This window comes from Argopecten irradians, chromosome 15 (assembly GCF_041381155.1).
Source record: "Argopecten irradians isolate NY chromosome 15, Ai_NY, whole genome shotgun sequence".
In the NCBI taxonomy this organism is placed as follows: domain Eukaryota; kingdom Metazoa; phylum Mollusca; class Bivalvia; order Pectinida; family Pectinidae; genus Argopecten; species Argopecten irradians.
The window spans coordinates 1,941,347-1,956,436 of NC_091148.1; positions in this window are offsets into that span (position 1 = coordinate 1,941,347).

Below are 15,090 nucleotides of genomic sequence, written 5' to 3' on the forward strand. Positions count from 1 at the left end.
TAGATGTGTCTATTTAGGATGTTAGAACACTTTATGTGTCTATTTAGACGGATGTTAGAAACACTTTATGTTGTCTATTTAGACGGATGTTAGAAACACTTTATGTGTCTATTTAGAAGAAGATGTTAGAACACTTTATGTGTCTTTATTTAGATGATGTTAGAAACACTTAGAAATGTGTGTCTATTTAGACGGATGTTAGAAACACTTTATGTGTCTATTTAGACGGATGTTAGAACACTTTATGTGTCTATTTAGACAGATGTTAGAACACTTTATGTGTCTATTTAGACGGATTGTTGAACACTTTAAACATTTAGACGGATGTTAGAATGTGTCTATTTAGACATGATGTTAGAACACTTTATGTGTCTATTTAGATGGATGTTTAGAACACTTTATGTGTTCTATTTAGACGGATGTTAGAACACTTTATGTGTCTATTTAGACAGATGTTAGAACACTTTATGTGTCTATTTAGACGGATGTTAGAACACTTTATGTGTCTATTTAGACGGATGTTAGAACACTTTATGTGTCTATTTAGATGGATGTTTATGAACTACTTTATGGATGTCTATTTAGACGGATGTTAGAAACACTTTATGTGTCTATTTAGACGGATGTTAGAACACTTTATGTGTCTATTTAATGACACTTTATGATGTTAAACACACTTTTATGTGTCTATTTAGACGGATGTTAGAACATTTTATGTGTCTATTTTAGACGGATGTTAGAACACTTTATGTGTCTATTTAGATGGATGTTTTAGAACACTTTTATGTGTCTATTTAGATGGATGTTAAAACACTTTATGTTTGTGTCTATTTAGACGGATGTTAGAACACTTTATGTGTCTATTTTAGACGGATGTTAGAACACTTTATGTGTCTATTTAGATTGGATGTTAGAACACACTTTATGTGTCTATATTTAGACGGATGTTAGAACACTTTATGTGTCTATTTAGACGGATGTTAGAACACTTTGAATGTGTCTATTTAGACGGATGTTAGAACACTTTATGTGTCTATTTAGACGGATGTTAGAACACTTTATGTGTCTATTTAGACGGATGTTAGAACACTTTATGTGTCTATTTAGACGGATGTTAGAACACTTTATGTGTCTATTTAGACGGATGTTAGAACACTTTATGTGTCTATGTCTACTAGATTTAGACACTTTATTGGATGTTTAGAAACACTTTATGTGTCTATTTAGACGGATGTTAGAACACTTTATGTGTCTATTTAGACGGATGTTAGAACACTTTATGTGTCTATTTAGACGGATGTTAGAACACTTTATGTGTCTATTTAGATGGATGTTAAAACACTTTATGTGTCTATTTAGACGGATGTTAAAACACTTTATGTGTCTATTTAGACGGATGTTAGAACACTTTATGTGTCTATTTAGACGGATGTTAGAACACTTTTATGTGTCTATTTAGATAGGACAGATGTTTAGAACTTTGTTATATTTGATGTTAGAACACTTTATGTGTCTATTTAGACGGATGTTAAAACACTTTATGTGTCTATTTAGACGGATGTTAGAACACTTTATGTGTCTATTTAGACGGATGTTAGAACACTTTATGTGTCTATTTAGACGGATGTTAGAACACTTTATGTGTCTATTTAGACGGATGTTAGAAAACACTTTATGTGTCTATTTAGACGGATGTCTTTAGAACACACTTTATGTGTCTATTTAGACGGATGTTAGAACACTTTATGTGTCTATTTAGTGGAGATGGATGTGTATGTTAGAACACTTTATGTGTCTATTTAGACGGATGTTAGAACACTTTATGTGTCTATTTAATTTGATGTTAGAACACTTTATGTGTCTATTTAGACAGATGTTAGAACACTTTATGTGTCTATTTAGACGGATGTTAGAACACTTTATGTGTCTATTTAGACGGATGTTAGAACACTTTATGTGTCTATTTAGACGGATGTTAGAACACTTTATGTGTCTATTAGAAGGATCTAAAACACTTTTGTCTATATAGACGGTTGTTAACACTTTATGTGTCTATTTAGACGGATGTTAGAACACTTTATGTGTCTGTGTCTATTTAGACGGGATGTTTAGAACACTTTATGTGTCTCTATTTAGACGGATGTTAGAACACTTTATGTGTCTATTTAGACAGATGTTAGAACACTTTATGTGTCTATTTAGACGGATGTTAGAACACTTTATGTGTCTATTAAGGAATTGACGGATGTTAGAACACTTTATGTGTCTATTTAGACGGATGTTTAGAACACTTTATGTGTCTATATTAGACGGATGTTTAGAACACATTATGGTGTCTATTTAGACTGGATGTTAGAACACTTTATGTGTCTATTTAGACGGATGTTAGAACACTTTATGTGTCTATTTAGATGGATGTTAAGAACACTTATGTGTCTAGTAAGACAGATGTTAGAAACACTTTATGTGTTATTTATGTCGTTCTATTTTTAGACGGATGTTAAGAACACTTTATGTGTCCTATATGTGACGGATTTTAGCAAACACCTTTAGTGTGGTCTATTTAGACGGATGTTAGAAACACTTATTGTGTCTATTTAGACAGATGTATAGAACAGCTTTATGTGTCTAATTAAGACGGATGTTAGAACACTTTATGTTGTCTATTTAGACTTGTATTGGATGATGTTAGAACACTTTATGTGTCTATTTAGAGACGGATGTTAGACAACACTTTATGTGTCTATTTAGACGGATGTTAGAACACTTTATGTGTCTATTTAGACAGATGTTAGAACATTTTATGTGTCTATTTAGACGGATGTTAGAACACTTTATGTGTCTAATTTAGACGGATGTTAAAACACTTTATGTGTCTATTTTAGGACGGATGTTTAGAACACTTGATGTCTATTTAGACGGGATGTTAGAACACGTTTTATGTGTCTATTTAGACGGATGTTAGAACACTTTATGAGTCTATTTAGACGGATGTTTAGAGAACACTTTGTGTCCTATTAGACGGATGTTAGAAACACTGTTATGTGTCTATTTAGACGGATGTTAGAAACACTTTATGTGTCCATTTAGACGGATGTTAAACACTTTATGTGTCTATTTAGACGGATGTTTAGAACACTTTATGTGTCTATTTAGACACGGATGTTAAAACACTTTATGTGTCTATTTAGACGGATGTTAGAACACTTTATGTGTCTATTTAGACGGATGTTAGAACATGTATGTGTCTATTTAGACGGATGTTAAAACACTTTATGTGTCTAGTTTAGACGGGATGTTAGAACACTTTATGTGTCTATTTAGACGGATGTTAAAAAACACTCTATTTAGACGGATGTAGTAAAACTATTTATGTGTCTATTTGTCTTATAGATGGATGTTAGAACACTTTATGTGTCTATTTAGACGGATGTTAGAACACTTTATGTGTCTATTTAGACAGATGTTAGAACACTTTATGTGTCTATTTAGACGGATGTTAAAACACTTTATGTGTCTATTTAGACAGATGTTAAAACACTTTATGTGTCTATTTAGACGGATGTTAGAACACTTTATGTGTCTATTTAGACGGATGTTAGAACACTTTATGTGTCTATTTAGATGGATGTTAGAACACTTTATGTGTCTATTTAGACGGATGTTGTAGAACACTTTATGTGTCTATTTAGACGGATGTTTAGACTTTTATGTGGATGTTAGAACACTTTATGTGTCTATTTAGACAGATGTTAGAACACTTTATGTGTCTATTTAGATGGATGTTAAAACACTTATGTGTCTATTTAGACGGATGTTAGAACACTTTATGTGTCTATTTAGACGGATGTTAGAACACTTTATGTGTCTATTTAGATGGATGTTAGAACACTTTATGTGTCTATTTAGATGGATGTTAGAACACTTTATGTGTCTATTTAGACGGATGTTAGAACACTTTATGTGTCTATTTAGATGGATGTTAGAACACTTTATGTGTCTATTTAGACGGATGTTAGAACACTTTATGTGTCTATTTAGACGGATGTTAGAACACTTTATGTGTCTATTTAGACGGATGTTAGAACACTTTATGTGTCTATTTAGACGGATGTTAGAACACTTTATGTGTCTATTTAGACGGATGTTAGAACACTTTATGTGTCTATTTAGACGGATGTTAGAACACTTTATGTGTCTATTTAGACGGATGTTTATGTGTCTTTTAGAGGTTTAAAACACTTTATGTGTCTATTTAGATGGATGTTAGAACACTTTATGTGTCTATTTAGACGGATGTTAGAACACTTTATGTGTCTATTTAGACGGATGTTAAAACACTTTATGTGTCTATTTAGACGGATGTTAGAACACTTTATGTGTCTATTTAGACGGATGTTAAGAACACTTTATGTGTCTATTTAGACGGATGTTAGAACACTTTATGTGTCTATTTAGACGGATGTTAGAACACTTTATGTGTCTATTTAGACGGATGTTAGAACACTTTATGTGTCTATTTAGATGGATGTTAGAACACTTTATGTGTCTATTTAGACGGATGTTTAGAACACTTTGATGTGTCTATTTAGACTTTATGTGTATTAGATGGATGTAAAAACACTTTATGTGTCTATTTAGATATGTATGGATGTTAGAACACTTTATGTGTCTATTTAGACGGATGTTAGAACACTTTATGTGTCTATTTAGATGTGGATGTTAGAACACTTTATGTGTCTATTTAGACGGATGTTAGAACACTTTATGTGTCTATTTAGACATGATGTTAGAACACTTTATGTGTCTATTTTAGATGATGTTAGAACACTTTATGTGTCTATTTAGACGGATGTTAGAACACTTTTATGTGTCTATTTAGACGGATGTTAGAAACACTTTATGTGTCTATTTAGACGGATGTTAGAACACTTTATGTGTCTATTTAGACGGATGTTAGAACACTTTATGTGTCTATTTAGACGGATGTTAGAACACTTTATGTGTCTATTTAGATGGATGTTAGAACACTTTATGTGTCTATTTAGATGGATGTTAGAACACTTTATGTGTCTATTTAGACAGATGTTAAAACACTTTATGTGTCTATTTAGACGGATGTTAGAACACTTTATGTGTCTATTTTAGACGGATGTTAGAACACTTTATGTGTCTATTTAGATGGATGTTAGAACACTTTATGTGTCTATTTAGACGGATGTTAGAACACTTTATGTGTCTATTTAGACGGATGTTAGAACACTTTATGTGTCTATTTAGATGGATGTTAGAACACTTTATGTGTCTATTTAGACGGATGTTAGAACACTTTATGTGTCTATTTAGACGGATGTTAGAACACTTTATGTGTCTATTTAGACGGATGTTAGAACACTTTATGTGTCTATTTAGACGGATGTTAGAACACTTTATGTGTCTATTTAGACGGATGTTAGAGAACACTTTATGTGTCTATTTAGATAGATGTTAAAACACTTTATGTGTCTATTTAGACGGATGTTAGAACACTTTATGTGTCTATTTAGACAGATGTTAGAACACTTTATGTGTCTATTTAGACAGATGTTAGAACACTTTATGTGTCTATTTAGACGGATGTTAGAACACTTTATGTGTCTATTTAGACGGATGTTAGAACACTTTATGTGTCTATTTAGACAGATGTTAGAACACTTTTATGTGTCTATTTAGACGGATGTTAGAACACTTTATGTGTCTATTTTAAGACGGATGTTAAAACACTTTATGTGTCTATTTAGACGGATGTTAAAACACTTTATGTGTCTATTTAGACGGATGTTAGAACACTTTATGTGTCTATTTAGATGGATGTTAGAACACTTTATGTGTCTATTTAGACGGATGTTAAAACACTTTATGTGTCTATTTAGACGGATGTTAGAACACTTTATGTGTCTATTTAGACGGATGTTAGAACACTTTATGTGTCTATTTAGATGGATGTTAGAACACTTTATGTGTCTATTTAGACGGATGTTAAAACACTTTATGTGTCTATTTAGACGGATGTTAGAACACTTTATGTGTCTATTTAGATGGATGTTAGAACACTTTATGTGTCTATTTAGATGATGTTAGAACACTTTTTATGTGTCTATTTAGACGGATGTTAGAACACTTTATGTGTCTATTTAGACAGATGTTAAAACACTTTATGTGTCTATTTAGACAGGATGTTAGAACACTTATGTGTCTATTTAGACGGATGTTAGAACACTTTATGTGTCTATTTAGACGGATGTTAGAACACTTTATGTGTCTATTTAGACGGATGTTAGAACACTTTATGTGTCTATTTAGACGGATGTTAGAACACTTTATGTGTCTATTTAGACGGATGTTAGAACACTTTATGTGTCTATTTATATTTAGATGGATGTTAAAACACTTTATGTGTCTATTTAGACGGATGTTAGAACACTTTATGTGTCTATTTAGATCGGATGTTAAAACACTTTATGTGTCTATTTAGACGGATGTTAAAACACTTTATGTGTCTATTTAGACGGATGTTAGAACACTTTATGTGTCTATTTAGACAGATGTTAAAACACTTTATGTGTCTATTTAGACGGATGTTAAAACACTTTATGTGTCTATTTAGACGGATGTTAGAACACTTTATGTGTCTATTTAGACGGATGTTTAAAACACTTTATGTGTCTATTTAGACAGATGTTAAAACACTTTATGTGTCTATTTAGACAGATGTTTAAAACACTTTATGTGTCTATTTAGACGGATGTTAAAACACTTTATGTGTCTATTTAGACGGATGTTAGAACACTTTATGTGTCTATTTAGACGGATGTTAGAACACTTTATGTGTCTATTTAGACGGATGTTAGAACACTTTATGTGTCTATTTAGACGGATGTTAGAACACTTTATGTGTCTATTTTAGACAGATATTTAGACGGATGTTAGAACACTTTATGTGTCTATTTAGACGGATGTTAAAACACTTTATGTGTCTATTTAGATGGATGTTAGAACACTTTATGTGTCTATTTAGACGGATGTTAGAACACTTTATGTGTCTATTTAGACGGATGTTAGAACACTTTATGTGTCTATTTAGACGGATGTTAAAACACTTTATGTGTCTATTTAGACGGATGTTAGAACACTTTATGTGTCTATTTAGACGGATGTTAGAACACTTTATGTGTCTATTTAGACGGATGTTAGAACACTTTATGTGTCTATTTAGATGGATGTTAGAACACTTTATGTGTCTATTTAGACGGATGTTAGAACACTTTATGTGTCTATTTAGACGGATGTTAGAACACTTTATGTGTCTATTTAGACGGATGTTAGAACACTTTATGTGTCTATTTAGACAGATGTTAAAACACTTTATGTGTCTATTTAGACGGATGTTAAAACACTTTATGTGTCTATTTAGACAGATGTTAGAACACTTTATGTGTCTATTTAGACGGATGTTAGAACACTTATGTGTCTATTTAGATGGATGTTAGAACACTTTATGTGTCTATTTAGATGGATGTTAGAACACTTTATGCGTCTATTTAGATGGATGTTAGAACACTTTATGTGTCTATTTAGACGGATGTTAAAACACTTTATGTGTCTATTTAGACGGATGTTAAAACACTTTATGTGTCTATTTAGACGGATGTTAAAACACTTTATGTGTCAATTTAGATGGATGTTAGAACACTTTATGTGTCTATTTAGATGGATGTTAGAACACTTATGTGTCTATTTATGGATGTTAGAACACTTTATGTGTCTATTTAGATGGATGTTAAAACACTTTATGTGTCTATTTAGACGGATGTTAGAACACTTTATGTGTCTATTTAGACGGATGTTAGAAGACTTCAAGTGTCTATTTAAACTGATGTTAGAAGACTTCAAGTGTCTATTTAAACTGATGTTAGAACACTTTATGTGTCTACATTTTGTATATAGGCGTCAAATCTGGCGACATCACAGTTTGTAAATCAGGTTTTAACCACCGCTCGTTAGTAATCACAATTGATGTTCTGCTGTGCACAACCAATGACAATCGCTCAGGTCAAAGAACATAAGACGCATAATTACTACACTGAAAATTCAACTGGATATCCATCCTCGATATTCCAGGGGTTACTATCACTGTTATAGCCAGCCAATGATTATGTCCGAACTGGAGGATAACACACACATTTGCCTACAATGATTTTCTTTTCTTTTTTTGTAGGTTGTGAACCATGACAATGCAGTGGTACCTGTTGGCGTTTGCATGTATCGTGCCCGTCGCTCTCAGCCATAAACGTTACGTGGCCATACCGATTTCAGCTCTGGGCGAGGGTAAACTGGACATGAAGACCAACCAGTACGTGTTCAATGTCCACCCTCTCCAAGTCAAAACCAAAAGTAGAAGCAGCGGCAACAGATCAGTCGTCAGAAAGGCCAGGACGGGGGCGTTCTCCAGGAAACAAAAGGTCGTTTCTGGTTCTTCTGGTTCCGGAATCAGCTCCGGTTCTGGGATCATTTCCGGTACCGGGATCAGTTCCGGTTCAGCTGGACCCACCGTCTTAAGACATGTTATATCTGTGAACCCTGGGTATACACTGATACCACACGGTGTGTCTTTTACCAACGGATATGTGAACACTCTAACCCCAGGTTACGTCACTCGCTTTGTCAATGGTGCCTACCAACCACTGGTAGCTACCGGAAATGGATATGTCAGGTACCACATGGTGGACTGGCCCTTAATGTATTGAGTGACGTACTGACCGGCGTGATTACGTCAGACTGATAGCACTGGCTCTATATATAGTTCCTACTGGTAGGTGAACATTTCAGTAATATATAGTTCTTACTGGTTAACATAGCATACAGGTGAACAACTCCGTATTATATAGTTCTCTCTAGTTAACATAGCATACAGGTGAACAGCTCCGTATTATATAGTTCTCTCTGGTTAATATAGCATACATGTGAACAACTCCGTAATATATAGTTCTCTCTGGTTAACATAGCATACAGGTGAACAGCTCTGTAATATATAGTTCTCACTGGTTAATATAGCATACAGGTGAACAGCTCTGTAATATATAGTTCTCTCTGGTTAACATAGCATACAGGTGAACAGCTCTGTAATATATAGTTCTCACTGGTTAATATAGCATACAGGTGAACAGCTCCGTAATATATAGTTCTCTCTGGTTAACATAGCATACAGGTGAACAGCTCCGTAATATATAGTTCTCTCTGGTTAACATAGCATACAGGTGAACAGCTCTGTAATATATAGTTCTCTCTGGTTAACATAGCATACAGGTGAACAGTTCTGTAATACATAGTTCTCACTAGTTAACATAGCATACAGGTGAACAGCTCTGTAATATATAGTTCTTACTGGTTAACATAGCATACAGGTGAACAGCTCCGTAATATATAGTTCTCACTAGTTAACATAGCATACAGGTGAACAGCTCTGTAATATATAGTTCTCACTAGTTAACATAGCATACAGGTGAACAGTTCCGTAATATAAAGTTCTCACTAGTTAACATAGCATACAGGTGAACAGCTCCTTAATATATAGTTCTCACTAGTTAACATAGCATACAGGTGAACAGCTCCGTAATATATATTTCTCACTAGTTAACATAGCATACAGGTGAACAGCTCCGTAATATATAGTTCTCTCTGATGAACATAGCATACAGGTGAACAGCTCCGTAATATATAGTTCTCTCTGATTAACATAGCATACAGGTGAACAGCTCCGTAATATATAGTTCTCTCTGATTAACATAGCATACAGGTGAACAGCTCCGTAATATATAGTTCTCACTGGTTAACATAGCATACAGGTGAACAGCTCCGTAATATATAGTTCTCTCTGATTAACATAGCGTACAGGTGAACAGTTCCGTAATATATAGTTCTCTCTGATGAACATAGCATACAGGTGACCAGCTCCGTAATATATGGTTCTCTCTGGTTAACATAGCATACAGGTGAACAGCTTGGCAATATCTCTTGTGATTCCATTTTGGTGAAATTAATCACTCCAGGCTCTAACGACTAGAAACACCCTAGAGACCCAAATCACCAATGTGGTGGGCTATGATTCAAACATGTCAAAACCATGTAAACTAAATAGTGTTCGCCACGAATTAACTTATTGTTTATATCTCATGTAATTATGTTCCGTGTTTGTGAAGTTCTGATTATGTATACCTGGTAAATACTGAAAATAAACAAATGTTTTATATCACTGAAAAAGGGTTTTGATTATTGGGATATAATGTTTGTCTGAATCAATTATAAGAAGTTTTCTAATTGTACAGCATTAGCCGCCATAGTTACCATCCGAAACATTTGTCTAAGAAACAATAAAGCGCAATCTTGAACAAACCTATTATTTACTGAGAACATATATGTAGTCACTTTGATGAAAAATATATAGTCTGTTCATGGACGCACTCTATGGTTTCTACATTGCCAATATTGACAATGTTTCATATTACATGTATATGACTAACATTGTTAGACCTACAACACATAGTGCTATTCTGAAGGCCGCAGGTCTAGAACACATAGTGCTATTCTGATGGCCGCAGGTCTAGAACACATAGTGCTATTCTGATGGCCGCAGGTCTAGAACACATAGTGCTATTCTGATGGCCGCAGGTCTAGAACACATAGTGTTATTCTGATGGCCGCAGATCTAGAACACAGTGCTAATCTGATGGCCGCAAGTCTAGAATGCTTAGTGAATAATACTTTGGATGCGTTGAATCATACATTGGCTTACTCACAACGTGTATGTATTGTCGAAGTCCTGCTTTAACAGTCAGTGTTGAAGGTCTATAACGGTTCATTAAAGCGATATCTAGTAGACTAGACAATAGTCTATGAAGGGATTATCATGATATAGGCTGTTTAGAAGTGTCGCAGTAAATCTGATACAATTGATATATGTAATAGATACGTTTTTGTAATTTAATTTGCATCCTTAATATAACGATGCCGACGATTGCCAAAATGTTCACTTTCCACCTGCTACGACCAAGGCCTCGTACAACTCTTGCTCAAGCTAAAACATACACTATAGGTAAAATGTTACGTGGCGTATTTTATACCATGGCCTATTGAATTGTTCGCATAATAAACGACAAATTTAGCGGCATTTACTACTTATAAATGCATTAAAGACAAACTCAGCGCCATCTACTACTTAAAAGCACATTCATTAGATATGTCTTTCAGTGTGAAATGAAAGTATATTTATAAGAATCACTAATCCATACTGATTCTTCCCCTACCAAGGTTGACGTGACACATTGTTTACAATTTATATTCTTAGAAGGACTTTTAAATGCGGTTATTTTTATAACACTGAATAAAATGAGCCATGTTTTAAGTTTATCCGCCGATGCGCCGAAAGCACAAGAGTGGATTTTTGTTTTTGGTTTTAGTTTAAAAAAAGTATAGAAAGATAATTAATTAGCTTCTTCTTTTATCCAGGAGACTTAGAATGACAGTCATATTTGAACCTGCTGCAATTATCAATAAAATACTATTCATGATATCTTTTTACTTAATATTACCTGTACCTGGTCCCAATTTCTCGAAACAAACTTAAGTAAAAAAATCTGACTTAAGTCAAAAATATTCAAATAAGTTATATAAGGTAAAAAAATAAGTTTTGACTTAAGTCTGAACTTTTGTTTCGAGAAATCGGAGCCTGTACTCATCAAACATTGTCTACCAACAGCATGTCGAATTTTAAGACTTTTTATCATTAAAGTTTCAGTGATCAGTATCCAGCAGACTCTCTATCTTTTGATCTCCGTCTACAGGTTATATATAAGGAGAATAATTTAGGAAAGGGACGTTTTACAATGGCTTATTAACTATATATCGGTACACATATTTACTATCATTTAATCACCATTTAAAGATGCTCCACCGCCGACAGAACATGAATGATATTTATTATTTGAACAATAATTGGTGTTTAATCGTGTATATATGTGCCTAATTAACAAACAAAAACAAAAACCAAAAAAAATAACATAAAATGATTTTTTCGCCTTTGGTGCATGCGCAATCATTACTTCATTCCATATAGGATATAGTGCTACGGATTTTTTTCGGGATGCAATTAATTATTTTTCATATTTTTAACTTGAAGTAAAATTAGAAGCTCAAACTTTTCAGTGGTGGTAATAGTGTGAAGTAAGTAACTTTTGTAATTGAAGAAAAATATTAAATCGTCTGCTCCTGTTTTTGAAAATGAAAAAATGCCATTTGTCAGCGGTGGAGCATCTTTAATGAAAAGGAAGGCTGAAATTAATAAGCATATGTAAATTGCTCATTTAAATGTGATATACAAATTGGGCAGAGTAACGACTAATTTTATTTCTGGTGACATCTCCTCCACCATCCATCCCTGGGTAATTTAGCTATAAAACACTTCTTAACAACAAGAATCGGATGGATTTTTTTTTATTTTCATATATTATATCACGAGTTAAGAAAGAAACGTTTTGATCTGTAATATTCTAGTTTAATTAATGTGCATGGCATTCAAAATGCACGATACGAAATCTGTTGAAGTATTTGACGTAAAAAATATTTGTAAAATTAAATACCTTGGGGAAACATGTTTTGTATCCTAACGTATTGTGAACGTTACAAAGATAATGAAAAGGAATTTTATTTAATAAAACGAGATTGAACGATCCAGATTTACAAACACACAGACAAATTTTTTTCAAATGCACAAATTATGAAATAAAACATCCTAATCTTGATTTTAATTTTCGGCGATACTTATAAAATTGTGTACTTTAAAACAATATTTGTCTTACACCACCATATCACACAACTCATCCTAAATATAATATACATTGTTTAATATGGCATATTATTAATAATATCATTTTATACTTTTATAAGTATCACCTTATCATTTCATTACTTATAAGTATCGCATAAATAAACTTTATAAATATACTAACCTATCATTTCATTATTTTAACTTTTATACGTACCACCCTATCATTTATTATATATACTTTTATAAGTATCGCCCTATCATTTATTATATATACTTTTATAAGTATCGCCCTATCATTTCATTATTTTAACTTTCATACGTACCACCCTATCATTTATTATATATACTTTTATAAGTATCGCCCTATCATTTATTATATATACTTTTATAAGTATCGCCCTATCATTTATTATATATACTTTTATAAGTATCACCTTATCATTTCATTATTTTAACTTTTATACGTACCACCCTATCATTTATTATATATACTTTTATAAGTATCGCCCGATCATTTCATTATTTTTACTTTTATAAGTATCACCCTATCATTTATTATATATACTTTTATAAGTATCGCCCGATCATTTCATTATTTTTACTTTTATACGTACCACCCTATCATTTATTATATATACTTTTATAAGTATCGCCCTATCATTTCATTATTTTTACTTTTATACGTACCACCCTATCATTTATTATATATACTTTTATAAGTATCGCCCTATCATTTCATTATTTTTACTTTTATAAGTATCACCCTATCATTTATTATATATACTTTTATAAGTATCGCCCTATCATTTCATTATTTTTACTTTTATACGTACCACCCTATCATTTATTATATATACTTTTATAAGTATCGCCCTATCATTTCATTATTTTTACTTTTATAAGTATCACCCTATCATTTATTATATATACTTTTATAAGTATCGCCCGATCATTTCATTATTTTTACTTTTATACGTACCACCCTATCATTTATTATATATACTTTTATAAGTATCGCCTTATCATTTATTATATATACTTTTATAAGTATCGCCCTATCATTTCATTATTTTTACTTTTATACGTACCACCCTATCATTTATTATATATACTTTTATAAGTATCGCCCTATCATTTATTATATATACTTTTATAAGTATCGCCCTATCATTTATTATATATACTTTTATAAGTATCGCCCTATCATTTCATTATTTTAACTTTTATACGTATCACCCTATCATTTATTATATATACTTTTATATAGTACCACCCTATCATTTATTATATATACTTTTATAAGTATCGCCCTATCATTTATTATATATACTTTTATAAGTATCACCCTATCATTTATTATATATACTTTTATAAGTATCGCCCTATCATTTATTATATATACTTTTATAAGTATCGCCCTATCATTTCATTATTTTTACTTTTATACGTACCACCCTATCATTTATTATATATACTTTTATAAGTATCGCCCTATCATTTATTATATATACTTTTATAAGTATCGCCCTATCATTTATTATATATACTTTTATAAGTATCGCCCTATCATTTCATTATTTTTACTTTTATACGTACCACCCTATCATTTATTATATATACTTTTATAAGTATCGCCCTATCATTTCATTATTTTTACTTTTATACGTACCACCCTATCATTTATTATATATACTTTTATAAGTATCGCCCTATCATTTCATTATTTTTACTTTTATACGTACCACCCTATCATTTATTATATATACTTTTATAAGTATCACCCTATCATTTATTATATATACTTTTATAAGTATCGCCCTATCATTTCATTATTTTTACTTTTATACGTACCACCCTATCATTTATTATATATACTTTTATAAGTATCGCCCTATCATTTATTATATATACTTTTATAAGTTTCGCCCTATCATTTATTATATATATACTTTTATAAGTATCGCCCTATCATTTATTATATATATACTTTTATAAGTATCGCCCGATCATTTCATTATTTTTACTTATTTACGTACCACCCTATCATTTATTATATATACTTTTATAAGTATCACCTTATCATTTCATTATTTTTACTTTTATACGTACCACCCTATCATTTATTATATATACTTTTATAAGTATCACCTTATCATTTCATTATTTTTACTTTTATACGTACCACCCTATCATTTATTATATATACTTTTATAAGTATCACCTTATCA